This window comes from Mustela nigripes, chromosome 16 (assembly GCF_022355385.1).
Source record: "Mustela nigripes isolate SB6536 chromosome 16, MUSNIG.SB6536, whole genome shotgun sequence".
NCBI classification, from domain to species: Eukaryota; Metazoa; Chordata; class Mammalia; order Carnivora; family Mustelidae; genus Mustela; species Mustela nigripes.
In genome coordinates this window covers 57241401-57267527 of record NC_081572.1, presented here as the reverse complement: position 1 = coordinate 57267527, position 26127 = coordinate 57241401, and the positions used below count along the sequence as shown (strand labels likewise).

The 26127-nt window shown below is 47.8% G+C and overlaps 1 protein-coding gene across 1 annotated transcript in view; it reads left to right on the top strand.

Annotated features, from left to right (window-relative positions):
- The first annotated feature begins 13842 nt into the window (after nt 1–13842).
- The window catches only part of NDEL1 (nudE neurodevelopment protein 1 like 1), a 51175-nt gene continuing 38890 nt past the window's right edge, over nt 13843–26127 (top strand). The window contains exon 1 of the mRNA XM_059380386.1: nt 13843–13926. The gene's annotated coding sequence lies outside the window, so the exon portion shown is untranslated. The remainder of the gene's footprint in view (nt 13927–26127) is intronic.

The window sequence follows — 26127 nt, the reverse complement described above, 5'->3', positions numbered from 1 at the left end:
CCTGTGTATACATAAATGTGTACATGCACGCATGTACACACACACACACACACACACGCCTGGGAGAGTAAATGTATCAACCAGAGAAACCTTAGCTCTACTTTCTTAGGTTGGCTCCAGCTGTCTTGCCCCGAGAGCGTGGGGCATAGGACTGTTAAGTGTTGATGGGGAGGGGGGAATTAGCCATCAGGAAAGACTGAGATCACAGGTGCACGAACCAGAAGTATCTGCACTGTAGGATTTGATAGCAGGACCTCTGGGAAATAAAGACCACTCCCTCCACAAGCATTCACACTTGCTCTGGGTCCACCTAGAGAGTATAGCATGCGCTATGTACCTTTGGGTAAGTTGCTTAATCCTTTTGTGCCTCGGTTGCTTCATCTGATAAATGGGGATAATAGTACCGATTCTGTAGGATTGTGACAATCAGTGAATGGGGGCAAGTGATGTGCCTGGAACCACGCCTCTTGTATGTTACCTCCCACTATCATCACTGTCATCGTCCTAGCAAAAGGAGAAGGCTGACAAGGTGAGGACAACATGAAGACTTCCTACTTCAAGGGGCCTGGTCAATCCGGTCCTGCCAGTCTCGCCACCCCAGTTTATAGTGTCCTGTCCTTCTCAGCAGAGAGGACAAATGGAGGCGAAAGACTGGAAAGCTAGTTTTCAGCTTAGAGAGGGACGGGACCGGTGGCCTCCACTCCGGTCAGGCCACACTGGAGAGTTGTGTCTAAGTCTGGGGCCACACTGTGGGGGGTTGCTGGGGGACTGATACGTGTTCCGGGGAAGAGCCCCGCTGGATGGGAGGATGGGTCTGGAGACCACGGTGGCCCCATGAATGACTGGAGGTATAGTTCTTGCAGGAGATGAATGGCTGGCCCAGGACAGAGGGTCTCCAGGGGCAGAATCACCTGGAGAACTGATTAAAGACACAGATTCCAAAAACAATCTGAGGGTTTTGAAGGGGCGGGAGGTGGGAGGTTGGGGGAACCAGGTGGTGGGTATTAGAGAGGGCACGTATTGCGTGGAGCACTGGGTGTGGTGCAAAAACAATGAATTCTGCTATGCTGAAAAGAAATAAAAAAACAAAAAGAAAGAAAGAAAGATACAGATTCCAAGGTCTTGCCTTGAGATGTAGCAGGTCTTGGGAGGGGCCTAGGAAAATAGAGTCTATAATTAATTTTTTTAAAGATTTTATTTGTTTATTTGACAGAGAGAGACACAGTGAGAGAGGGAACGCAAGACAGGGGAGTGGGAGAGGGAGAAGCAGGCTCCCAAGCAGAGAGCCCAATGTGGGACTCGATCCCAGGACCCTGGGATCATGACCTGAGCTGAAGCTTAACCAGCTGAGCCACCCAGCCCCAATAGTCTATATTAATTTTTAAATTGTGTGGATAGGGTGGTGGCTCAGCCATTGGGCAGCTGCCTTCAGCTCAGGTCATGATCCCAGGGTTCTGGGATTGAGCCCCACATCAGGCTCCTTGCTTAGCAGGAAGCCTGTTTCTCCCTCTCTCATTCCGCTTACTTGGGTTCCCTCTCTTGCTGTGTCTCTCTCTGTCGAAATAAATAAATAAAATCTTAAAAAAAATAAATTGGATGGATAAATGAGTGGATAGATAGAACGTGCGGATAGTGCGTGCTGATGGTGGGATCTAGGTATTGTGTGTATGGGTTCTCCGTAAAACTCTAAACTTTGCCATACATTTGGAAATTGTCATAATAAATGCTGGAAAAAGTATTTACTTTCTTAAAAAATGTGGGGCGCCTGTGTGGCTCAGTCAGTTAAAACATCCGACTCTTGGTTTCAGTCTGGGTCATGATCTCATGGGTCTTGCGATCAAGCCCCACGTCAGACTCCATGCTCAGTGGGGAGTCTTCCTGAAGATTCTCTCCCTCTGCCTATCCCACTCCCACCCCTGCTTGCTTGCTCTCTCTTGCCCTCCCTGTCTCTCTAGAATAAATAAATACATATTTAAAAAATCAAAAAACAAAAAGGAAAGAAAAAGTTTAAAGTCCTGCTGTAGAGATTCCCTCCCCTCCTTTCTCCTTTCCTGACTGACCATGTTCTGCGTATCCCAAAAGGTAACCACTAACTTGTACCCATTAGAGTGGCTGTTTTAAAAAACAAAACAAAACAAAACAGAAAACCCAGAAGATAACCAGTGTTGTTGAGAATGTGGAGAAATTCAAACCTTTCCACCCTGTTGGCGGGGGTATATAAAGTGGGGCAGCTACCACGGAACACATTATGATGGTTTTTCAAAAAATCAAATGTCGACTTACCATGGGAGCCTGCAATCCCACTTGCGGGTCTATACCCCCAAATAATTGAAAGCAGGGACTCAAACAGATGTTTGCACACCTGTGTTTAGAGTTCACAAGAGGGGCGCCTGGGTGGCTCGGTGGGTTAGGGCCTCTGCCTTCTGCTCAGGTCATGAATCTCAGGGTCCTGGGATCCAGCCCCGCATCGGGCTCTCTGCTCAGTGGGGAGGCTGCTTCCTCCTCTCTCTCTGCCTGCCCCTCTGCCTGCTTGTGATCTCTGTCTGTCAAATAAATAAATAAATAAATAAATAACATCTTTAGACTTCACAAGAGCTGCAGGGTGAAACCAACCCATGCCCCTAGCAGGTGAGTGGTTATACACAGGGTGATACCTACATGAAACATGGTATCAACCTTCATCAAGAAGCACATTCTGCCTCACGCTCGTGGGTGCACCTTGAGGACACGACGATGAGTGTAATAAGCCAGTCACTAAAGGACAAATACCACAGGATTCCATTTATAGGAGGTTCCCAGAATCATTGGATGCACGGAGACAGAAAGTAGAACAGTGGCGGCCGGAAACTAGAGGAAAGGGAATGGAGCGTCATTTCTTAACGTGTCCAGAGTCTCAGTGTGGGGAGAAGAAAAATGTTCTGCCCACGGACTGTGGGGCGGTCGGTGGCATGGCAGTGTGAACGTGCTGAATGCCGCTCAGAAATGGTTAAGATGGTGAGTTTTATGTCTTATGGGGTTTACCACAATTCTTAGAAGAGTTGACCCCTGTTGTTAGTGGTTATTCTTGCGAATCCTCTTTATCTTTATGCCTACGTGAGCAAATACAGAAATTGATTTGTATCCCTTCTCTGTCCCTCCCCCCAAGAGATAGCGCACTGTACACAGGCTTCTGCCTCATGCCTGTCTTACCTGGATCTACATCTTACTTGAATCTGCAGCTCCACAATCATACGTGGACAGTGTGCTTTTGGCATCCAAGAGCTTAGCAACTAACCCAAGGAATGTCGGGGACCCTCTGGCTTGGGAGAGGGAGGCCAGGGTCCTGGGCAACTTGGAGCTGGGCTCCCTCTTTCCTCCAGGCTGGATGGACAGGGACCGGGAGCAGGGGTGGCTCTTTCAGAGACACTCCTCCGTCCCCATCATCCCTCCGGAGCATCCCCAGGGGACTGGGATTCCCGAAGGTCCTGGCTCTCTTGCTCCCCCGGAGAGATGTCAGGTGTCCAGCAGCAGGGGCACACACAATCTTTCCACCTGCTGTGGGGATGGGGTGGGGGGCACGAGGCAGGGCCCACCCTAAGAGGATGGGGTCACTCCTGCCATTCAGAACCTCGTGCTGGGGCCAAAACTTTGATAAGAAGAGTAAAAGTGAGTCATCCCAAATATTGAAAGCCAAAAGGGACAGGGGGTGGGCAACGGGGTGGCAAACTTGGAGCCAGAAGCTGCAGGCTGCATCCTGAGGCCGTGGGAGGGGGGGAGTGGAAGGGGTGCAGGGGGAAGGAAGGAGGTGATCCAGGTGATCTGTGCTGGGGCAGAGGCTCTTGGTCTTGCTAGCACTGCTGTCCTGAGAGAAGACACCTGACAATGATCATCCTCCGCTGACCATGCTCCTGTGGGGGCCCTTGAACTTGCCATATTCTGGCAGTGGAGGCTCTGGGTGAGGCTGGAGCAGGGTGGAGGATGGGGGCTGAGCGGGCCGTGCCCTGTGCATGCTCATGGAGGTTGCAATTAAATGATGCCTGTGGGCCAGGAAGGAGGTAAGTATCTCCTTGCTTTGCTTGAGAGTGTGTGTGTGTCTGTGTGTGTGTGTAGGATCTTGGACCCTCCTCCCGCTCTGCCTCCACTCATCAGCATCTTGACTGGCCTGGGGAATGTGGGCAGATGGGAAAGCCCAGCCAGGGAGGGTAGAGGACCCCCGAAGTATGGAGCAGAGGAGCCTCTGGTCCCCGGGGAAGCTCACGCAGAGACTAAGGCATTAGTGATCCTGAGGGTGCCCTGCTCCCCTCCCTGCCACCAGCCAGCAGAGTCCGGCCACATAGGGCTCCTCAGTGAGGTCACACCCCACACCATGCAGCCCGGGGAGGACTCAGAATGGGCTGCAGCCCTGATGGTCTGCCCACCCCTGTGCAATGGTGGGACCCTGGCCTTGTTTCGTGCCGGCCAGCTCTGGGACCTGCTTTGGGGTTTCCATTTATTCTTGCTCCTATACATTTCCTGGGCTCACCTCCTCCCCCGAAGCCCGCCCAGGAGCCTCTGAAATCTCTATTTCCCCTTTTCCCTTCATCACACCGCTTCGACTCTCCCCATTTACTACATAGTCTGGGGCTGCTGGTAGCACAGGTGAAACCTGGGGCCTTTGAACAGAAAACAAAGATGCTCCTTGTCCAGGCCCCTGCCAGGGCCCCAGGCTTGGTAGGTGGAATAGGGGCTGCTTTGCATTCCCAGCTCCCCCGTGGGCCCTCAGCCCCCTTAGCCCCACTGCAGCATGGTAGGCAGCAGTCACTGAGTGTTTTCACAGGTCTCTCCCCATCCCTCCTTCCCGCCCTCCCTCTGAGGTCTTCCTTGGCTCCCCACTGCCCTCCGTGCAAAGCCCGCGCTCAGCCAGCCCACAAGGCCTGCACTGCTTTTCTCCTTGGCTGTCTCATACCATGCAGCGTGGCCATGAGGCCGCTTTCAGTTCAGATCCCTTGAGGGCCTTGGGCCTTGGGGGCTCTGTGATTTTTTTCATGCTTTTTTTCCTTCCCAGTGTGAACATCTTTCTCCTTCATCACCTGCCGCTCCCACCTGCATCCCTCTCTTTTAAGACCTTGACGGAGGGGGTGTTGGCTCCTCTCTGTAGCCCAGGGGCCCCGTATCCTTCAAGCCCAATAAATCAATGTTTGTTAATGAATAAATCTACCTTCACAAGCCTAGCTCAAGGGCATGGGTCTGGGGGCTGGGGCAGTGTTCCAGGCAAGTTCAGGAAACATGGTTTTTAACACTTTCTGCTCGACACTCCTTTGGAATCCACACGGAAGTCCCTTCCTCAAAGTCGTGATGGGCTGAGACCCTCCCATCTGGCTGGAGACAGGTGACTGAGCCCACTACAGGGTGTCCGAGCCTTACTTTAGCCACTGTTCACCAATGCTGTCTTTGAAAAAGCGTGGTCTCGAGCAGGTTCTGCAGGAGGTGAGTCTGGGGACGAGGGAGGAAGGCTTCACTACCTAGCATTTTGTCGTCAGTGATTTTTGCCGTACCAAACTGCCCCATGGATAGCCGTTTACTTGATTTGTCTTGAAAAAAAGAGAATCACATTTTAAAAAAGATTTTATTTATTTGACAGAGAGAGAGAGGGAGCACAAGCAGGGGATTAGTGACAGGCAGAAGAAAAGGGAGAAGCAAGCTCCCCACTGAGCAAGGAGCCCTATGCGGGGCTTTCACCCAGGACCCTGGGATCAAGACCTCAGCAGAAGGCAGACACTTAACCTACTGAGCCACCCAGGTGCCCCTAGAATCACATTTTAAACTTAAATATAGACTCTTGCCTCCTAAGCACCCATACCCCTGAAATCACACTTCTGACACTCTATCCTTTTTTTTTTTTTTTTTTTGGAAAAAAGTTTTTTTTAAAGTAATTTCTATACCCAGCATGGGGCTCAAACTCATGACCCAAAGGTCCAGAGTCTAACACTCCATGGACTGAGACAGTGGGGCGGGGGACCCCACAAGTTTCTCCTTGCATACCGCCTGAAGTCATGCACATAGATAATGATGCCCTGAGACGGGGCAGAGGAATGAGGGCTGGTGGCTGGTGGGCGGGCTGGTTGGGGGCACAGGAGGGGCGGGCAGGGGGAGACAGAGGCCTGAGATCTTAGAGCAGGAAAGAGGGCGCCTCAGGCTGAGCCCAAGGCTGGGTTTAAATGCTTGAGAGTCCTTAGGCCCGGAAGCCACAGAATGGAATCAATGAAAAGAATCCTGAGAGGAGACACCTTGGATACGAGGATGCAACTGGCAAGGACAGGGGTGTGGGGTGAGAGGTGCCTGCGGAGGAGAAGCAGGGGTGGGGCAGCGGACTAGGCGAGCAGGAAGGCTGGGAGGCAGGTCCCAGCGGGCTGCGCCTGCGCACGAGACTGTGCACCTGCCAGGCACCTGGTCTGCGAGTGCTCCCGCCCCCTTGCCTCTCGCAGATGTGAAACTCCCACAGCTGCCTTGCGGGGCACGAAACTGACACAGCTGCCTTGCTGGGCACCGACCGCAGGTGCGCAGGCGCTCTGGGACAGGTGTGGGAAGGGCGCCCTAGGTGTAAAAGAAACCTCTCCCCACTTCCTGGGGTCGGTGGCAGGAGAAAGAGAGTTCAAAGGGAGGCTTTGATGGAGGATCTGCTGAGCCTTCGCACTTTATCTTGGAACTTAAAGCCTCCCTGCGGGTTGGGAGTCCTTGGGACTTGAGAAAGGTAAGGCCAGAGTCAGGGACAGAGTCGGGAGTGAAAAAACTTTACATTTTTTTCTGATTATTAAAACAACAACAACAACAAAAACCAAAAAACTTGCCATTGGGGGAAAAATGTAGAAAATTCATAAAAGCGCACATGAAGAAGAAAAACATAAAGTCTACGCCACTTCTCCAGGGAGTGCCCATAAATGTTTTGGGGTTTGTTCTTCCAGACTATTTACATGTAATATTTACCATATATGGTGATGTTGAAAGAGTGATGTATTAAATAATATATGATTATCATAAGTTAATAAGTGGGATCACATTGTATACTTTTAGGACCTGATTTTATTTGGTGGTTACCTTGTGGTCTCCAATAGTCTTTTATGCCCCCCCTTTTTTTCTTTCTTTCTTTCTTTTTTTTTAAAGAGAGGAAGGGAGGGGTGGAGGGACAGAAGGAGAGGGAGAGAGAGAATCTTAAGCAGACTCCACACCCAGTATGGAGCCTGAGGCGGGGCTTGAACTCACCACCCTGAGATCATGACCTGAGAGGAAATCAAAAGTTGGATGCTTGACTGACCGAGCCACCCAGATGCCTCATGTCCTCATTTTTGATAGATGTAGTCATTTATTTAATTTACTGATTGACATTTAAGGTGTTTTCAATTTCCCTTACTATAAAAAATTTCTGCAGGAAAAATTTTTCTTTCAAAGATTTTTTCTTTTCAAGATTTATTTATTTGAGAGGGAGAGTGTGTGTGCGTGAGCAGGGATGGGGCAGAGGGAGAGGGAATGGGGAAGCAGACTCCTCAGTGGGTGTGGAACCCATCACCAGGGCTCGATCCCACCACCCTAAGATCATGACCTCAGCTGAAACCAGAAGTTGTCACTCGACAGACTGAGCCAACCAGGTGCTCCAGGCAGTGTTTTTATTGCAAAATCTTGGTGTTGTTTCCTTAAAGTAGTTATTGAAATGGAATTGATGAGTCAAAGTATATGATTTTTAAAAAGATTTTATTTATTTATTTGACAAAGACATCACACGCAGGCAGAGAGGTCGGCAGGGGGTTGGGGGGAAGCAGGCTCTCTGCTGAGCAGAGAGCCCAGATGTGGGGCTCAATCCCAGGACCCTGAGATCATGACATGAGCTGAAGGCAGAGGCTTAACCCACTGAGCCACCCAGGTGCCCCAGTATAATATAATTTTAAATACTTGTGATAAATATTGTCAAATTTCATTCTGTAAATGTACCAGTTTAGACTCCCTCCAGCAGCATATAGAATTGCCTTGTCATCCTCACTCACCTTGCTTTGTCTACTATAACTTTATCTTTATCAAAAAACAAAAAATCTGAAATTTTCCACCTCTCTGTTGCCACCATCAACATCCTACCTCATGACACTATCAGTAACTTGTTCAGAACCCTGAAAAATAGCCTCTCCATTTTCTTCCTGCTACCCCTGCCCTCCCTCACCTAGCTCCACATGGTCTTTGTTCCACAGAATAGTCCAAATTATCCCTTTTTTTTTTTTAAAAAGTAGGCTTCATGCCCAACATGAAGCTCTGAACCCACGACCCTGAGATCGAGACCTAAGCCGAGATCAAAAGTCAGATGCTCAACTAAGCCACCCCCGTACCCCTGAATTATTCTTTAAAAAAATGTGTACTAGTTGAGTTTTGGTCAGACAGACTGACTTGTATCAGACCAGAATTCCTTTAGAGAACAATGTAAAAATTAGATCACTTGCATAAGCACCCATGCTCACCCACACTGACACACACAGTTGTTTAAGGACTTCAGAGAGTAGCCAATGTGGACAGAACTTAGTTAATCAGGATCCTGTAGAGAAAGAAAACACTTTGAGGTGAGGGGCATTGTCTCTACTGCTTTTCTTAAAAAAATTCCTTAAGGAATTTGCTGATTTGCTTGAGCAGTAAATGGTGGTCTAATGTCTTGACATTGTCACAGTGCTCAAAAGTTGAGTTCAGGAACTGGCAAAAAGAAGAATCTGGTTGACACCCTGGGGTTTCAGTTGAGATGTCTGCAGGGCTATGACCTAGAACTAAGGACAATCCAGACATCAGCCAGTCCATACAGAGTCTGATCAGATCAAACAATTTGACCCTACTCTAGCTGCCTGAAAAAAATGCCAACCAGAAATGTACATCCCTTCTGGAAAAATAATATCATTCAGAGACTTTGCAATTTCTCATTCTACCCAGCATCCAGCATTTAACAAAAACGAACAGATACACTAGAAGACAAGACTATATAAACAAAAACCAAGGGAAAAAATAAGATGGTAGAGGCAGACCCGAAGGAGAAAAAGTTAGTATTATTGTACATGGACTCCGATGTATTTAAGAAAGTAGAAGATTAACTAGAAATAGTTAAAAAAATTTTAAAGGTTTTGGTAGTCCCACTTGTATGTATGTATGTATGTATGTATGTATGTATGTATTTTGAGAAGGAGAGAGGCAGAGGGAGAAAGAATCCCAAGCACTCTCCATGCCCAGTGTGGTGCCGACCATGGGGCCCATACTTACCACCCTGAGACCATGGCCTGAGCCGGAATCAAGAGTCAGACATTCAACCGACTGAACCACTGAGATGCACCTAAAAATTTTATCTTAACCTGAGTATAGTTGACACACAATGCTACATTAATTTCAGGTGTGCAACATAATGACTCCACTTCTTTATGTGGTATGCTACTCAGCACAAGTGTAGCTACCACCTGTCACCATACAATGTTGTTACAATGTCATTGACTATTTATTTCCTATGCTATGCTTTTTATTCTCATGACTTATTCACTCCATAGCCAGAAGCCTGGACCTCCCACCCTTTTCACCCATTTTGCCCATTCCCCTACCCCTACGAGCAATTCTTTTTTTTTTTATTTAAGATTTTATTTATTCATTTGACAGAGATCACAAGTAGGCAGAGAGGCAGGCAGAGAGAGAGAGAGAGGGAGAAGCAGGCTCTCTGCCGAGCAGAGAGCCCGACGCGGGTCTTAATCCCAGGACCCTGGGATCATGACCCGAGCCGAAGGCAGAGGCTTTAACCCACTGCGCCACCCAGGTGCCCCCCCCCCCCCCCCCCCCCGAGCAATTCTTAAATTGAATGAGAAACTGAATGGAAATTCTAAAACTGAGATATACAATTACTGGGAAAAAAAAAACTATAGATGAGTTTAACAGCAGGTTAGATACAACAGAAGAGAGGATTAGTAAACTGAAAGATAGGTCAGTAGAAAATAGTCTGGAGCATGGTGTGGGGAGAAAAAAGATGGAAAGTAAGAAAAGAAAAGAGCATCAGAGAATATGCAATGTGGTGTAAAGTTCTAAATACATTTAACTGGAGTCAGTCAAGTAAAGGAGAGTGAGTGACTGGTTCAGAAGCAACAGTTGAAGAGTTACTGATTACAGATTATACGATCTTAATGAAAGACATTAAATCACAAGTTCAACGAATGACACATCTCAAGCAAAATAAATATAAAAAAAATCCCCACATAGGCACATTGTGGTAAAACTTCTGAAAACCAAAGATGAAGAGAATTTTTAAAAATTGGCTGAGAGAAAAAGACACATAACTTTTAGGGGAGTAATAACACTATTGATAGCTCATTTGCAAGACAGGTGACGGGATCCAGGAGACAGTGGAAGTCAAAGCTATGTATTATAAGCTTTAAATGAGTGAAGGAAAATAACTGCCTATCTAGAATTTTATTTTATTTTTTAAGATTTTATTTATTTATTTGACGGAGAGAAATCACAAGTAGTCGGAGAGGCAGGCAGAGAGAGAGAGAGGGAAGCAGGCTCCCTGCTGAGCAGAGAGCCCGATGTGGGGCTCGATCCGAGGACCCTGAGATCATGACAGGAGCCGAAGGAAGCGGCCTAACCCACTGAGCCACCCAGGCGCCCCCTATCTAGAATTTTATATAGAAAAAATATTCTTCAAAAATGAAGAGGGGGAACAAAGAGGTTTACAAATGAAAACAGAGAGAACTCTTTGTCAAGAGAACTGAAATAAAAATTACTAAAGGACACTCTTTATGCAGAATAAAAATGATCCCACTGGGAGCAAAGAATGAAGGGATGAATGAATGACAAGAGATACACGTGTAGAAAAAATACATGAATATTGACTGTGCAAAAAACCAATATCTTAGGAGTTTAAAAATATGTGAAACATTAAAATAACTGACAATAATAACCATAAGGCAGGAGGGCAATAAGTAGAGTAAAATTGTAAGAATCTCAGTTTGTCTGGGCAGTGGGAAAAGCAGAAGTTATAGTGGATTAATAATTCAAAGATGCACATAATTTCTTGATAGCCATTAAAAGAATAGTGAAAGAATGTATAATTATGAAACTAATGGGGGAAAAGAGAATCATTTTAAAAATCAAATTTAAGAGGTGCCTGGGTGCCTTTGGCTCAGGTCATGATCCCGGGGTCCTGGGATCAATCCCCATATTGGGCTCCCTGCTCCATGGGAAGCCTGCTTCTCCCTCTCCCACTCCCTGTTTGTGTTTCCTCTCTCGATGGCTCTCTCTCTCTCTGTGTGTCAAAGGAATAGATAAAATCTTTGAAAAAAAAAATAAAGAAAAGCTTGGGGCACCTGGGTGGCTCAGTTGGAAGAGCGTGTGACACTTGATCTAGAATTCACGAGTTCGAGTCCCACCTTGGGTACAGAGATTACTTAAATAAGCAAATAAACTTAAAAAAAAAAAAGAAGAAGAGAGAATGTAAGAAAGGTTTACCTATTTGTATTTCTATTTACCTATTTACCTATTTGAATTTCTTCTGCTATGATCTTATCTATATCTTTTGCCCAGTTTTCTAGCTGGATGCTTTCCTTTTCTTACTGATTTTAGATGGATATAAATACAGGCAAATAGAAACATATGCCTGTGAATATTGTGAATACTTTCTGTTTTAAATCTTTAAGTCTTGCTTTAAGTCAAGTTTTAAACCTTGACGTCAGAACACTAAGCACCTGTTTGGACCACTTGTTCTGCTGTTGGGGAGAAGAGGACTGGCCGGTTGAAGTCAGGGTTTGCATCCAGTAGGAGCTCAAGAAATGTTTATTGGTCAAACATGGGGTACTGCATTACTGCTATGTACAGAGTGAGGAGTTATCTGAACCTGTGGCAGGAGTAGTGAGGAGTGAGTAGTGAACAGTGGATCCCCCAGGCGGGCAAGAACTGAGAGAAACCCGGAGAAAGAGCTCAGCCAGGGCTGGGGCTCTTGGCCAGGATGCTGGGAGCAGAAATGTAGGCTCATACCTAAGTAGAGCCAGCAGGTGGCGCTCTAAAGACGCGCCGTGGCCCTCCAGACTTGCAGGGGGCCAAGATCTTGATCAAGCACCTAGAAGTGGAAAGTGAGGCATAGGGAACTTTAAGCCCTAACTTTTTTGTTCTGTGCTTCCTCCAGAGGTGAAATCCCCAAGATCAAGAGCCCCGTGGATTTTGTTTTTCCTATGATTGCTCTCCCTCTGGGTGCCTGTATAGCACATCTATTGACTTCACTTTGGACCACTGTGCGTCCAAAACTTTGATGAGCAAACCAATGACTTAGGTCTTTTGTGAAAATGCAGGTTCTGATTCAGTAGGACTGCGGTGGGGCCCGAGCTTCTGCATTTCTAACCAGCTCCCTGGTGATGACTCGCGCCCAGCCGCTCTCAGTCTCATTTCTAGGAGCAGGGGGAGGGCTCTGCCCCCAGAGCTTGCCAGCTTCTGGAGTAAACTCTCGCTGAAGTGTCTCTGGTACAAGTTAGAGAGAGCGTGGGTCCCCTCGCTGGGGGACCTTGGGCAAGCTGTGTGACCTCTTGGGGTCTCAGTTTCCTGATCTGCAAAATGGGAAGGGGGTGCCAGCCTGGCTCAATGGGAAGAATGTGCAACTCTCGGTCTCGAGGTTGAGAGTTCAAGCCCCACGTTGTGTGTAGAGATTACTTAAAAGCAACAACTTAAGAAAAATGAGGAGAGTTACAGCTACTACCTTAGAGAGTGGTTTGAAGGTTAAAGCAACATTTAATATGGTGCCTGGCACATAGTAGGCCTCAACAAGGCTTGGGGCACGCTTAAAGGAGAAGCCAGGTGGGCACCCTGGAGGAGTGGCTGAGTGGACAGAACAGTCTTGAAGAAGGTGCCATCGTCTGAAAAGGAGGAGGTCAGGGAGGTGAGGGCAGAGAGCCAGGAGGAGGGCAGGTCTCCTGATCAGGTGCCAAGACTAAGGATTGCTTTTGAGGGAGATTTGAGGTTGCAGCAGGCTAAGCAGGGATCTTTCTGGAAATGGTGAAAGTGGGTGGGATCTGGACTGCCAGGCACATCAAGTGTGCCTTGTTGCCCCATTTCACATCTTTGGGGATCTTAGGAGGTTGTGATCAGAGCTAAGAGGAGCCAAGGCTCACCCTGGCCCTGCCTTCATGCCAGGCTTTGCCAAAGCCCGTTTAGCCTCCTCCCACTGCGATGGGGTCCTCAGCCGAGGCTCCCGTGCTTGCCTGTGTGCTCTGAACAGGGTAGTGTTTCCCCAGCATCGCGAAGGCTGGAGCACATTTACGGACTAACTTCCAGTGCTCTGCTGAACGTTCTGGGGACACAGAGACACAGCCTCCACTCTCCCTGGGTGACCCTGGGGAGGTCGCATGTCACCACTGGAAAGGAATGGTCTGTGTGGGAACTCACTGAAGCATCCACGGACCTGCGAGGCCGGTACTGGGGTCACCTCAATTTCATCGAAGGGGAAAAGGAGACCCCAAGCAGCTCGTTCCAGGTCTCCCAGCCATAAAAGGGGTGGGCGGTGGCCCTCTGCCTTCAGTTCATGGGCAATGCCAGATGCTAGGCAGCTCCTGGCCTCGGTGACAGCTTTGCCCTTGCCCTTCCAAATACAAGGACAGGGGCGGACCCGCACGCAGTGACAGTGGGGAAGCTTGAAGGCCTGGCTCAGGAGCCAGGACAGTACCCGATTTCTCTCTTCCCTTGCTTGGCAAGGAAGGAATCGTTTCTCCACTCTAGCCGAGCGAGGAGGCAAGCGGGGTTGCCTCACCTCTAGATCACGGGGTCCCCTCCGCCTTTGCGGCCAAACCCACTTCCTGTCCTTGTACCTCTTTTGTCATATGGTGATTCTCACATTTCCTGTTGACTTCTACTTCCCTTCAGCTGGTTCAGGGCCAGCAACCGTGGGGCCTGCTGTTGGTCTGATCGGCGAAGCCCTGGACACAGGAGCAGGTACAATGCGAAGGTGGCGGGGGATGGGGGAGGGGGTGGGGGTGTCTGATTGGACGTCTGGGCCAGGTGAGGGCCAGCCAGAGGCGCCCCAGAGCGGGAGGGCTCCTGGTGGTCGGCAGACCCTCTCTCTGTCCATGGGACTGGGGGCACCGTCAAAGGCTGAGGTCAGTGTTGTGAAGTTGGTTATGTCCCTGTGGGGGGAACACCAGACGTTGCATTGATGGTGGCGTCCTGAAACCCCGTGGTCTATCCCCATCTCCCCAAGATCCCATCACCCTGATTTGTCTTTCCTGGGTACCAGATAGCATTTTCCAGGCTTGCAGACAGGGTCTCTTGGGTTCAGACAGGTTTATCTCATGTGATGCTTAACATTGCGCTGAGCTGACCAAGTTAGGAGATTGCCACCAGGAGTCCCAGCTCCTTGTCTCGTTCATGGGCAAGTCACTCCCCTCTGAACCTATTTTCTCATCTAGAAAACGGCACCATGTCTCTCTTTCAGGGGACTTCTTGTCTTAAGCAAGACAGTGATTATGAAACTGTTTTATAAACTATAAGATGGTATCTTTCAGAATTTGAGATTAGTTTTATTTCATTTTCTAAATGGAGCTCCACTTTTTTTTTCCTGGTATAGAAAACCCCCCAATACAGAGAAAGTTCAAGTTTTTGCATGATTCCATCCGCGAAGATTACCATGGACCCTTTGACATACAGATTTCTAGACCTCAAAAAATTTTAAAAACGTGTGGCAGTAAAATATACATAAAATTTACCTTAGGTCCACAGTTCAGGGACACCAAGTGCGTTCACGTTGTTGGACGCCCATTATCACCCTCTGGTTCTAGAACTCTTATCGTCTTGCAAAACTGAAACTCTGTCCCCACTAAATACTGCGTCCCAACTCTCCTTTTCCCTAGCTTCTGAAAACCACCATTCTGCTTTCTGTTTCTGAGTTTGGCGACTCTAGACACCTCATATAGGTAGAATCACATGGTATTTGTCCTTTCATGGCTGGCTTGTTTCACTCAGCATAAAGGTCTCAGGGTTCATCCCTGTTGTCACAATTGCCTTCCTTTTTTAAGGCTGAACACAATTCTGTTGTGTGAATAGACCGCGTTCTGTTCCACCGTCTGCACGTGGGTTGAACACTTGAATCGTCTCTACCTTCTGGCTATTACGACCCTGAGTTCAGCAATATCTGTGTGAGCCCCTGCTCTCAGTTCGTTTGAGTATATGTCCACAAGTGGAATTGCCGGGATCATATGGCAATTCTATTTTTAATTTTTTGTGGAATTGTCTTACTTCGTACATAGCGACTGTGTCATTTGACAACCCTATGGTAGTGTGCGAGGGGTCTGATTTCTCTACATTCTTGCCGACACTTGTTACTTTCTGTGTTTCTGATCGCAGCCATCCTGATGGGTGTGCCCTGGTATCTTACTGCAATTTTAACCTGCATTTTCCTAGTAATCAGTGGCATGGAACGTCATTCTTTGAGGCTTATTGGCCATTTGTATACTTCTTTGGAGAAACGTCTAATCGAGTCCTTCGTGCATTTTTCAATCGAGTTGTTTGTTGTTGTTGTTGAGTTGTAGGAGTTCTTTATATATTCTGGAGAGCAACTGGACCTTTCAAACAAATATTTCTTATGTAAAACTCTGTCATTCAACCCTTTTTTACTTGATAATATCATTTGAGTATCATCTCTGGTTAATTTATAAATATCTCCCTTGTCTTTCCTTTTTAAAAGATTTTATTTACTTATATATTTAAGAGAGAGAGAGTACTTGTGTGTGTAAGAGCACAGTGGGAGGAAGAACAGAGGGAGAGGGAGAAGCGGGCTCCCCTCTGAGCAGGGGGCCTGACACAGGGCTTGATCCCAGGACCCCAGGATTGTGACCTGAGCCAGAGGTAGATGCTTTGCCACCCGGGTATCCTTACCTTGTCTTTCTTAACAGCTGGGTAGTATTTCAGTGTATAGGTATACAGAATTTATACATAGTGATGTATAAATACCTACTGATGGGTGTTTAGGCTGTTTTCAACATATTGCTATAATAAACAATGCTCCAGTGAATGCACGTCTTTGCATACTAGCCCTATTATTTCCTTAGTGTAAATCCTTACAAGTTTATTGCTGGGTGAAAAGTTATACACCTGTTTACAGGCTTGGTACTTTTGTCTAAATTCCTTCAGTAAGTATCATACTTTTTATGTGTTTCAAATTTCACATCCACTTTTATTAAAGCAACACAGAGCAACACAATGAAAAATACCAATTCCCCTTCCCACCTTCCCACTTCCAAGTTTTCTTTACCAGACACAAACACTTTTAATGATTTTAGTTGTTTCTAAAGTGACTGGATGGCTGTTTTTTTTTTTTTTCTATTTTAGTCATGATCTATTGACTTTTTATGAAAAGGAAGGATACATCACCCTATCTATAGTAATGCCCCTCCCATCTTCCTGGTCCTTCCTGATAACAAATTTTGCTTAAATCAGTGTTCATGTTTGTGTTACAAAAGTATGTTGAGCTGAAACTATGTAAGTATTGCTCTCTGAGCTCTCCACTTTACTATTATTCTTTCCTTCCTTTTGTTTAATTTTTTCCCCCGGAGTTGATGGTTGCCTCAGGTTTTCATTTTCTTAGCTTTCACCCACATATCACTGTTTCCTCTCCAACAGGGCTTTTAAATTTCTCTCAATAGGATCAGACACATCAGATGATTTCCCAGTTCCCATCTTTATTTCAACTGTACATTTTATTTTATTTTTAAAAAGATTTTATTTATTTATTTGACAGATCACAAGGCAGAGAGGCAGGCAGAGAGGGGGAAAGTGAGCTCCCTGCTGAGCAGAGAGCGGGGCTCGATCCCAGGATCCTGAGATCATGACCTGAGCCGGAGGCAGAGGCTTTAACTCACTGAGCCACCCAGGCACCCCTAAATGTTCATTTTTATGATCAAGGAACTAGACGCTGATTGGAGGTTCTGGAGGGGGCAGGCGGAGGGTCTTGCTGGCTGTTGGGCTTCTCTGTGACTACTCCAGATCAGGCCAGTGGTTGGGAGACTCTCTAGATCCAGTTGGGTTCCGCTGAGAAAAACTCTCTGATCTCCTGGCTGGAGGATACACGTCAGGCTGTAAGCATTCTGGGAGGCTATCAGGAGAAGGAAGGTAGGATCTCTTCATTCCATACACAGCCTTTGAAGGATCTGCCCTCCCTCCATTACCCTTCTTTTTGTAGTGTGGTGACTTAGCCTTGTCCTAGTCTGGACAAGGGGTGGCCCAGTGTGCCCTAGTCTGGAGCTTTTCTAAACATCCTCCTCCTGCTGGGGTGGGAGAAAGGTAAATACCTTGGCTTGTCATTTGCCTGAGCTATGAAGTCAGCCTCTAAAGTGCTTTGTAAACATAGGGTAGTTTCAACAGATCTTCCTGTGTGTGGCCCCGCCCCGTCCCGCCTTCCGTCGTCGCAGCCAGCACCTCCGGCTGGGGAGCCGTCTGGTCTGCGGGTGGAGACGCCGCGCTGCTTGCGTCTGGGGGACACTGAGTCTCCCCTCCAGCCTTCTCTGATCACCCCATCAGCAGCCACTCAGCGATCTACTGTCCATTTTACAAGATTCTGTTGACATCTCATGTCATCATTGTCTTTCCTGCACTCTGTCCTCCTGGAGTTCTGCCTTTTAGATTTTTTTTTTTAAGATTTTATTTTTTTATTTGACAGACAGAGATCACAAGCAGGCAGAGAGGCAGGCAGAAAGAGAGGAGGAAGCAGGCTCCCCGCTGAGCGGAGAGCCTGATGCGGGGTCTCAATCCCAGGACCCTGAGATCATGACTAGAGCCGAAGGCAGAGGCTTAACCCACTGAGCCACCCAGGCGCCCTGTCTCTTTTTTTGGTCCTGTCTTTTTAGTGGTGTTTCAAGAGGAAGTGATGATACAAGTACTCAACCCATCATGGTAGCTGCCGTGGTTGTTACGCCGGCCCTCTGACCAGCGTGGTACAAACACACTGACTTCCTCATACCTCTCATAGCAGCGAGCAGCATCATTTATTTTAAACGTAGCTAATCTGATAGACAAGTTGTATGGCATTGTATTCTAATTGACATGTTCAAAACTCATTAACGATACGGCCGAATATCTTCCTACATGTTTATGGGCCATTTTTTGTCTTTTTCTGCAAACAACTTATTTTTATCCATTGTTCTTTTTTTTTTTTTTAAAGATTTTTATTTATTTATTTGATAGACAGAGATCACAAGTAGGCAGAGAGGCAGGCAGAGAAAGAGGGGGAAGCAGGTTCCCCACTGAGCAGAGAGCCCGATGTGGGGCTTGATCCCAGGACCCTGAGATCATGACCTGAACTGAAGGCAGAGGCTTAAACCACTGAGCCACCCAGGCGCCCCCCATTGTTCATTTTTTGAGCGGGGTAGGAAAAGTGCTACATTGGGATATGTGGCCAGCTCTGCAACGAGGCATAGGGTCGATGTTTTATTTTCTTGTATATTCAGTCTCAGAGCACAGGCTTCAGAGAACAGTGGATCTTAATGACTATGTCCACATTTTTGCATGATTTTTTATTCCCTCCCTTGGATTAAGAAAATAATCTGTAGGGGTGCCTAGGTGGCTCAGTTAATTAAGCATCTGACTCTTGATCTCAGCTCAGGTCTTGATCTCAGGGCAATAATAATGCCCTGATCTCAAGGCAATAAATTTAAGCAGCTCTATGCTGGGTGTGGAGCCTACTTAAAAAAAAAAAAAGAAAAGAAAAAAGAAAGTAATTTTTGTTCACCGCAGCACGTTTGGAAGACACAAACAAGCAGAAAAAAGAAAATATAAATCACCTTTTCAAACGTTACGTACCTGTGACAATAAGAGTCATTTTAATTTGTATTCGTGCTTTCGACTTACTAATCATAGTTCATCCTCCTATTATTATACACTGTTGTATGACATCATTATTCGTGGTAACGTGGTATTCCGTTGCGTGGCTATGCGATCATTTATTGAGGCCGTACCCTACTGACCGACATCTTGGTTCTTTTGGATTAAAATCTTCATTAACAAGTTCCCCTTCGGATCAGGACCCCATGTAACCTTGTTTCCACTCTGTTAATCTGTTTAGCAATCTCTTTTTTGGGGGAGGGGAAAGGACAAAAGTCACACTTTAATCCTTTTCTGGTTAAATTGTTACTAATGCAAAAACAGACTCTCAGAAATGTTCTAGCACTTTCTGTCTTTCTTTTCCCCCTCTGTGGTTTGGAGGAAGATGGAGAAAGGTCATTCGGGGGTTCTCCCTAGATTCCTCCATGGCTTTTAACCCTGGGTGGAAAGGGTGGAGGGCCAGAGCACCAGGGTGGAGGGATGTTTGTAAAGAGGAGGAAACAGAAGCGGATCGGGCAGGTGTCCGAAGAAGTTACCCCAGAAATACTAGCTTAAGTGCAAAAATCAGAAAGAATGAACTGTCCCTGAGTCTGCCATTGACTGGGTGTCCTCTGCAGGAGTCCCCACTCAGGGGGATTTCTAAGTTCCCTCATGTCTTCCAAGGCATTCTGAACACAGACTTTGTCACCCCTGCCTTGTGACCCGGACAAACTGCTTGACTTCTCTGAGACTCATTTTTCTCATCTGTAAAGTGGGGACACGAAGAGCTACTTCATAGTGTTGTCGTGAACGGGTGTTTGGCAAGCACTTACCCGAGCCCTGACCCACACTAAGAATCCAATAAATGAAAGCTATTTTTATTGCGTGCCGATTGTTATGTAAGACGAGGATAATGATAGCATCCCACACCGTGTGCATGGAAAAGGACTCTGCCTTCTCAAAAGTGGTTTTCAAAGCTCAGCCTGCAGCTGGGACAGATGCCAAGGAGAGCCCAGTACAAAGTCACCACTGGCCACTGACCTTCCCTTTTGGTTCATTCTTCCCTGGGGCTTGGACGCTGTCCAGATGCGGGCCAAGTAAACATGAGAGTGTTTAACACAGATAAGTGGGAGGCATGAGTGTGAGTCTGACGGGGGAAGCAATAGGAAACACCACTTTCTAAATATAAAATATCTGTGAGCATAGCAGAGGGGACCTGAGCATCAGCTGGTTCGAGTCGCCAGTGCAGGGATGCCGGGAAGAGACACTGACATGCTGTCAAGTTGTGCCCAGTGAGGACGGAGCCGGGGCTGCAGTTTTGCTCTTTGTTGCTGTGCATTTTTGGCCAAATTACCCTCTTCTGTAAAACCAGCAGGCTGGATTCTATTTTTGTCCCCCAAATGCTGGCCTTGGTACTCCCGGAGGCATGCAGAGTGATGTTACCCAGGACAGGCATGGACAGTTGCCATCTTAGTAGTTACGGATTTACTTGATGAAATATTAGGGAAACTAAAACTGGTGGTTCATTCCAGGAGTTCATGGATATGATCGTTTAGGATGAGGCTAATGAAGGATGTAAGTCTATTAAAAAAAAAAAAAAAAGCAAACCAATTCAGGGGTGCCTGGGTGGCTTAGGTGGTCGAGCGTCCAACTCTTGATCCTGGCTCAGGTCTGGATCTCAAGGTCATGAGTTCGAGCCCCGGCTTGGGCTCCGCACTGGGCGTGGAGCCTGCTTCAGAAAAAGGGAGGGAGTCAATTTAAAGAAAAGCTCAAAGATGATAAGGAGAAGTGGCAAATATTGTGACGAGGGTAGAATGAGCACATCAGATATCGTAGGCAGAATGATAAGCCCTGGAAGATGTCCACACCATAACCCCCAGAGCTGTGATCATGTCCTCTTACGTGGCAAAAATGGCTTTGCAGAGGTGGATCAGGCTTTTTTTTTTTTTTTTTTTTTAAATTTATTTGACAGAGATCACAAGTAGGCAGAGAGAGAGAGGGAAGCAAGCAGCCTCCCTGCTGAGCGGAGAGCCCTATGTGGGGGTCGATCCCAGGACCTGGGATCACGACCTGAGCCAAAGGCAGAGGCTTTAACCCACTGAGCCACCCAGGCACCCGTGGTTAAGGCTTTTGAAATGGGAAGATTATTCTGGGATATCAGGGTGGGCTTCATGTATGGAAAGGGTCCTCCTGAGAGGAAGGCGGGGGTCAAAGTTAGACTGAGCAATCTGACACCAGAAGGGCTGGTGGACAGAGGTGGCTGTGAGCTAGGAGCCCCTGGAAGGGGCAAGGAGCCTCCTGCAGGAACCAGCCCTGCCAACACCTTGGTTGGGTTCCTATGAGTCTCATTTTGGACACCTGACCTCTAGAACCTGAGGAGGATACCGTGGTGTTGTTTTAAGCCACTCAGGATGTGGTGATGTGCTTCAGCGGCCCCAGCAGACGAACACGCGGCCTTTTAGATGCCCTTGGAAGTGGTCCATTCTGCAAGTTCAGGGCCTCCCCAGGACAGAGCAAAGCAAGCTCTGCCAGGGTAAGACGGTCCTCCATCATACGCCCTCACCAACCCACTGAGGAGGGGCCTGACCTTCCCATGACTGTAGGGCAAGCTGGCCTCAGAGAGGCAGGGACCTCAGCTCTCCTCGAAAGGGTGCTCGGCACCCAGAGGGCAGGACCAGTCCAGACTCACAGGAGCTGCTAACAAGCTGCTCTTTTTACAGAGGAAGAAAAGGAGATGCAGAGAGGGGAAGTGATGGGCAAAATCGCCTGTTGATGGGGCCCAATGTGGCCAGGAAGAAATTCCTAAGGCGGTGGGAGGGAAGGGCTCCCCGGGGCTGAGGCTGACTGCGCCCTCACACCAGGGTGGGGAGCCCTGAGAAGGGGCGTAGCTCCGGCTGGGGGTGGAGGGTGGGTCTTGCCTCCCTTTGATCACCTCGTCAGTGTGTCTGGGCCTCCTGCTCTCACAGGGCTGCCTTTAATATCTTTCTATCATGGTATTCACAACTGTGCTGCCAACACAGAACTTTTGGAAAATCGTTGACACAGCAACAGGCTTGGAGAAAGGGCTTTCCTGCTCCCCTTCCTCTCACTCCTCCCTGGTGTTCTACCACTGGCACTTAAATCGATGCCTGCTCCCCTCCAAAGGGACACGTATTTCCTTTGTATGGAAGGGGCATTTCTACTGTGATTGACATGACCCCTGGGCTGTTTTTCGTTTCTGCACTTTAGCCTTTTACGAGTCAAAATTGGCCTCCGTGGAACATACAGTCCTAGAAAAAGCCCGATCCGATTTCGAGCAGAAATTGTTTCTCATGCACAGCCCACAAACCCCTCCTCTGTCATTTTCCAAGTGGACATTGGGACCCATGCTGTATTTATGTAGGAATTGACAAAGGCTTGTGGGCAATTTCCTCCAAGATCCCGCGGACTCGGGCTAGGTTGTAAGCCCCTGTTAGGTTATGATTATAAACGGTCAGGGTACGGCACCCCTTCCTGAATCCATGGTCTCCACATGTGTGACACCCCCCCCCATCCCGCCAAAAAGCAATCCCCATTTTCCAGGTTAGCTATAGTTGACGTCCAAGGTAGTGACACCCAGCCTCCTACCCCCACCTTCTTGCTGTTCTCTTTGGAACGCTTTTGATTAGGAGCGAGCTGACGATGACATGTGTGTTAGTCACCTTGTAATTTTAAAATTTGTCAGCAGCTGCTGATTGCTCATTCTGTTTCATTGGAGAGGTCTTTACTGGAGTTTGAATGATAAAAATGATTTGATGAAAGGAAAGAAAAAGAGGGGCACCGGGTGGCTGAGAGGGTTAAGCATCCGACTCTTGATTGGCTTGGGTTGTGATTTCGGTGTCATGAGATCGAGACCCGCGAAGGGCTCCATGCTCAGCAAGGGGTCTGCGTGAGCTCTGTCTTCCTCTCCCTCTGCCCCTCCTGCCGCTGGTGCTTGCGCTCTCTTTCAAATAAATAAATAAAATCTTTAAAAAATATTTTAAAAAGAGAAAGGAGCATCTGAGAGCCAGGGAAATATCTCAGAACTTAACAAACATTCAACACAAGGCATTTGTTCATGCTCCATGTCCGGTGTTGCCCTCCGTGCCCCCCAAAATACAAAATATTGAAACGTCTTGGCCTCTTTGTTTCTTCTCAGTACTTAACACTACTGGACAGGCTAATGTTTCCTTCTTTTCTGTTTCTTCTCTGTGAGCTCATGTCATTAACTGCTCTGTTCCTGGAGCCTAGAACAGGGCGGGCACTCACTCTAGGCGATTTGTTGAATGCCTGCATGAATGGTCGTTCAGTCCTGTACGTCTGGTAATAGAAATTTGCCTGAAATTACCCGATACGCCCAGCGCAGCTCGGAAGAAACGCTCCATCTCTTTCCAGCCTTGTCATTTCATCAGAAGGGTTTGGGGGTGAGCAAAACCGGTGTCACCCTGTCTCCGTGAAGGTATGGAGCAGATCTTGCTTTGGTCTGGGGACCGTCACGCTGTTGATGTAGGTATGATGGCAACAGCCCGTGAGGTTGCCAGGTGTTAACCAAGCCAACAATTAATAGTGTGGAGCCTTCCTTTCCTGGGGAGGCGGCTGTCACTCCGGGGCGTGGGTAGTGATACAGGGGCTGGCTGGGAGCCAGGGCTGACAGGGAAGACAGAAGCTTGGAGGAGTGGAGGCTTTGAAGCCAGGAACACCACAAGGCTGCAGATAGTTCCAGAACGGGAGGAAGCCCACAGCTGAGGTGGGTTGCTGGGGAGGAAATTGAGGCAACTCCAAGATTCATGGGAGTGCGGCTGGGTGTCAGTTTCCATTAACAGGGAGTGGGCAAAGGCTGAGCCAAGAGTCTTAAGCCTCAGTTTAGCCCCCAGATAAGGACAAGGTGGGGTCCTTTCCTCCCAGGTATGAGAGCAGCACTCTGACAGGGAGGCCTGTGATGGCTTCAGCTTGACTTGTCCTCGTTCTCGCCTGTGAGCTACACCCGAGTCCTGCCATGGAAGGATCTGGAAGCTGGCAGCGTTCTCAGACAGACACAGCAGGAAGGGAAGGGACAGCAAGGAGGTCTGGACCCTTCTGGGTCATATACCCAGCTCCTGGCTTTCTGTTGACTTACAGACCTCTGGAGTTTGGGGAAGGAGGGGATAGAGAATCTGACAGGAGAGTGGGGTTTAGAAGGCATCGAATAGCTTTGAGCAGTTTGCTGCACTCGGTTTGATCGAGGAGCTGCTGAGCAGGCAACATAGACATCGAATGGAGCCCATCATCTCTTTGGGGTGGCGCTGGGTTACCCCTGCTCGGCTGTTCACGGCTGTCTGGCTCAGGGGTGGGGGACCAAGCAGCAGGGGGCATTTTTTAAAATATAATTTTTATTTTCTTATTAACATATAGTGTATTATACTGGGAGTGTTTTGGAATCAGATGCGAACTGGCTACCATTCTTTATCTTAGAAGGGGGGAATTTATCATCTGGTTGGAGGCTGGGCATTTTGTAGACCACACAGCAAGCCCTTTATCCAACTGATTTATCGAACGCCCACTCTATGCCCGGCACTGTGATGGGAAGTAGGATGAGCTTCTCTATGTGAGACACTGGCATGTATTATCATGTTCTTAATTTCACATCTCTCTTGCATTTTACATAGCAGCCTTTATCATAAGAGTCCTGACAATTTTGTGGAGGAAGACAGTCGCTCCCGTGACAAAGCCTGATACTCAGGGAAAACTCTTGCCATATCTTATCCTCTTGCTCTGGGCAGATTCCTTCCTTCCTTTCTTTTTTTTTTTTATTTGAAAGATTTTATTTATTTATTTGACAGAAAGAGATCACAAGTAGGCAGAGAGGCAGGCAGAGAGAGAGGAGGAAACAGACTTTCTGCCAAGCAGAGAGCCCTATGCAGGGCTTGATCCCAGGACCCGGGATCACGACCCGAGCCAAAGTCAGAGGCTTTAACCCTCTAAGCCACCCAGGCGCCCCCCTTCCTTCCTTTCTAAGATTTTATTTGTTTAATCGACGGACAGAGAGCACAAGCAGGCCAGGCAGGGAGGGAGAAGCTGGTTCTCCACCGAGCAGGGAGCCCGATGTGGGGCTCAATCCCAGGACCCTGGGATCACGACCTGAGCCGAAGGCAGCCACTTAAACCACTGAGCCATCCAGGTGTCTCTCTGGGTAGGTTTCTTTCTAGCATCTATCATGATTGGACAGAAAGACATTTATTTGTCTATTGGCTTATTATCTGTCTTCCCCATTAGAAGATAAGCTCTACGGGGGTGGGGTGCTGTGACTGTGACGCACTTGAATCCCCAAGTTCAAGAACGGTGCCTAGAACTTAGCAAGCGCTAAACTCACAGCTGGAGAATGAAAGGCTTCGTTCTCTCTAGAAAACCACTTCTCACCTCAAGGTCCCAGAGCATAATTTTATCCCTGCCAAGAATAATTTTTAAATAAAAATTCCTATTTTTATTATAACTATTCTTTTTTATTTATCAAAAAATGTTATTTATTAGAGAGAGAGCACACAAGCGGGGGGAGGGGCAGAAGCAGATCCCCTGCTGAACAGGGAGGCTGACGCGGGGCTCGATCCCAGGACCCTGGGATCATGACCTGAGCCAAAGGCAGAGGCTTTAACCCACTGAGCCACCCAGGTGCCCCTGAAACATGTTTAACTGACTTTTTGCTAAAGATCTGTTGCTGAGGAATAGTGGGACAGTCAATATTATCCCAGTGCTCAGTGAGATTTGGTTCCTTTGTGGGGAGCCCAGACACCTCCAGAACCAAAAGGCCATGTTCAGTAAGTCTCCTGTGAACTATTTGGGGTTCTGCTTGAACTCAGAGGAAGGAACACTCATTTGGGGGCATTAGGTATCGGGAAGGCTTCCTGGAGGAGGTAGCATATGAATGAGATTTCCAAAGGCAGAGAGGAAGGTGGGTTGGCCGGGCTCAGGGAGCAGGTGTGGGAGTCAGTAAGAGGCCCAGAGATGAAGGGAACTCTGTGGGGGACACAGTGGAAGGTCTGGCCGGACCCAGATTGGTGAACTGTAGGAAGTAGACTGTGGACATGTGTTGGAGTTGCTTTGGGAGGGCCTTGAATGCTAGGTTTTGTAGTTTGTACGTTATCACCAAGGCAACAACAGCATGCCGAAACCACTTTTGGAGCAAGTGATGCTCTGTACACAGAGGGATTTTGGAAAGGTTATCCTGATGGTGGTGTGGTCTGCTGGGCTGGGACCGGGAGGAAGTGAAGGGAAAGAAGTTCGGAAAGGGCGGGAGAGAGAGATAGGAGACTGTGAACTAGGGAGATCCAGGAGGAAAATGCTGCGAAAATGGAATTGAGAGAGTTTATGATG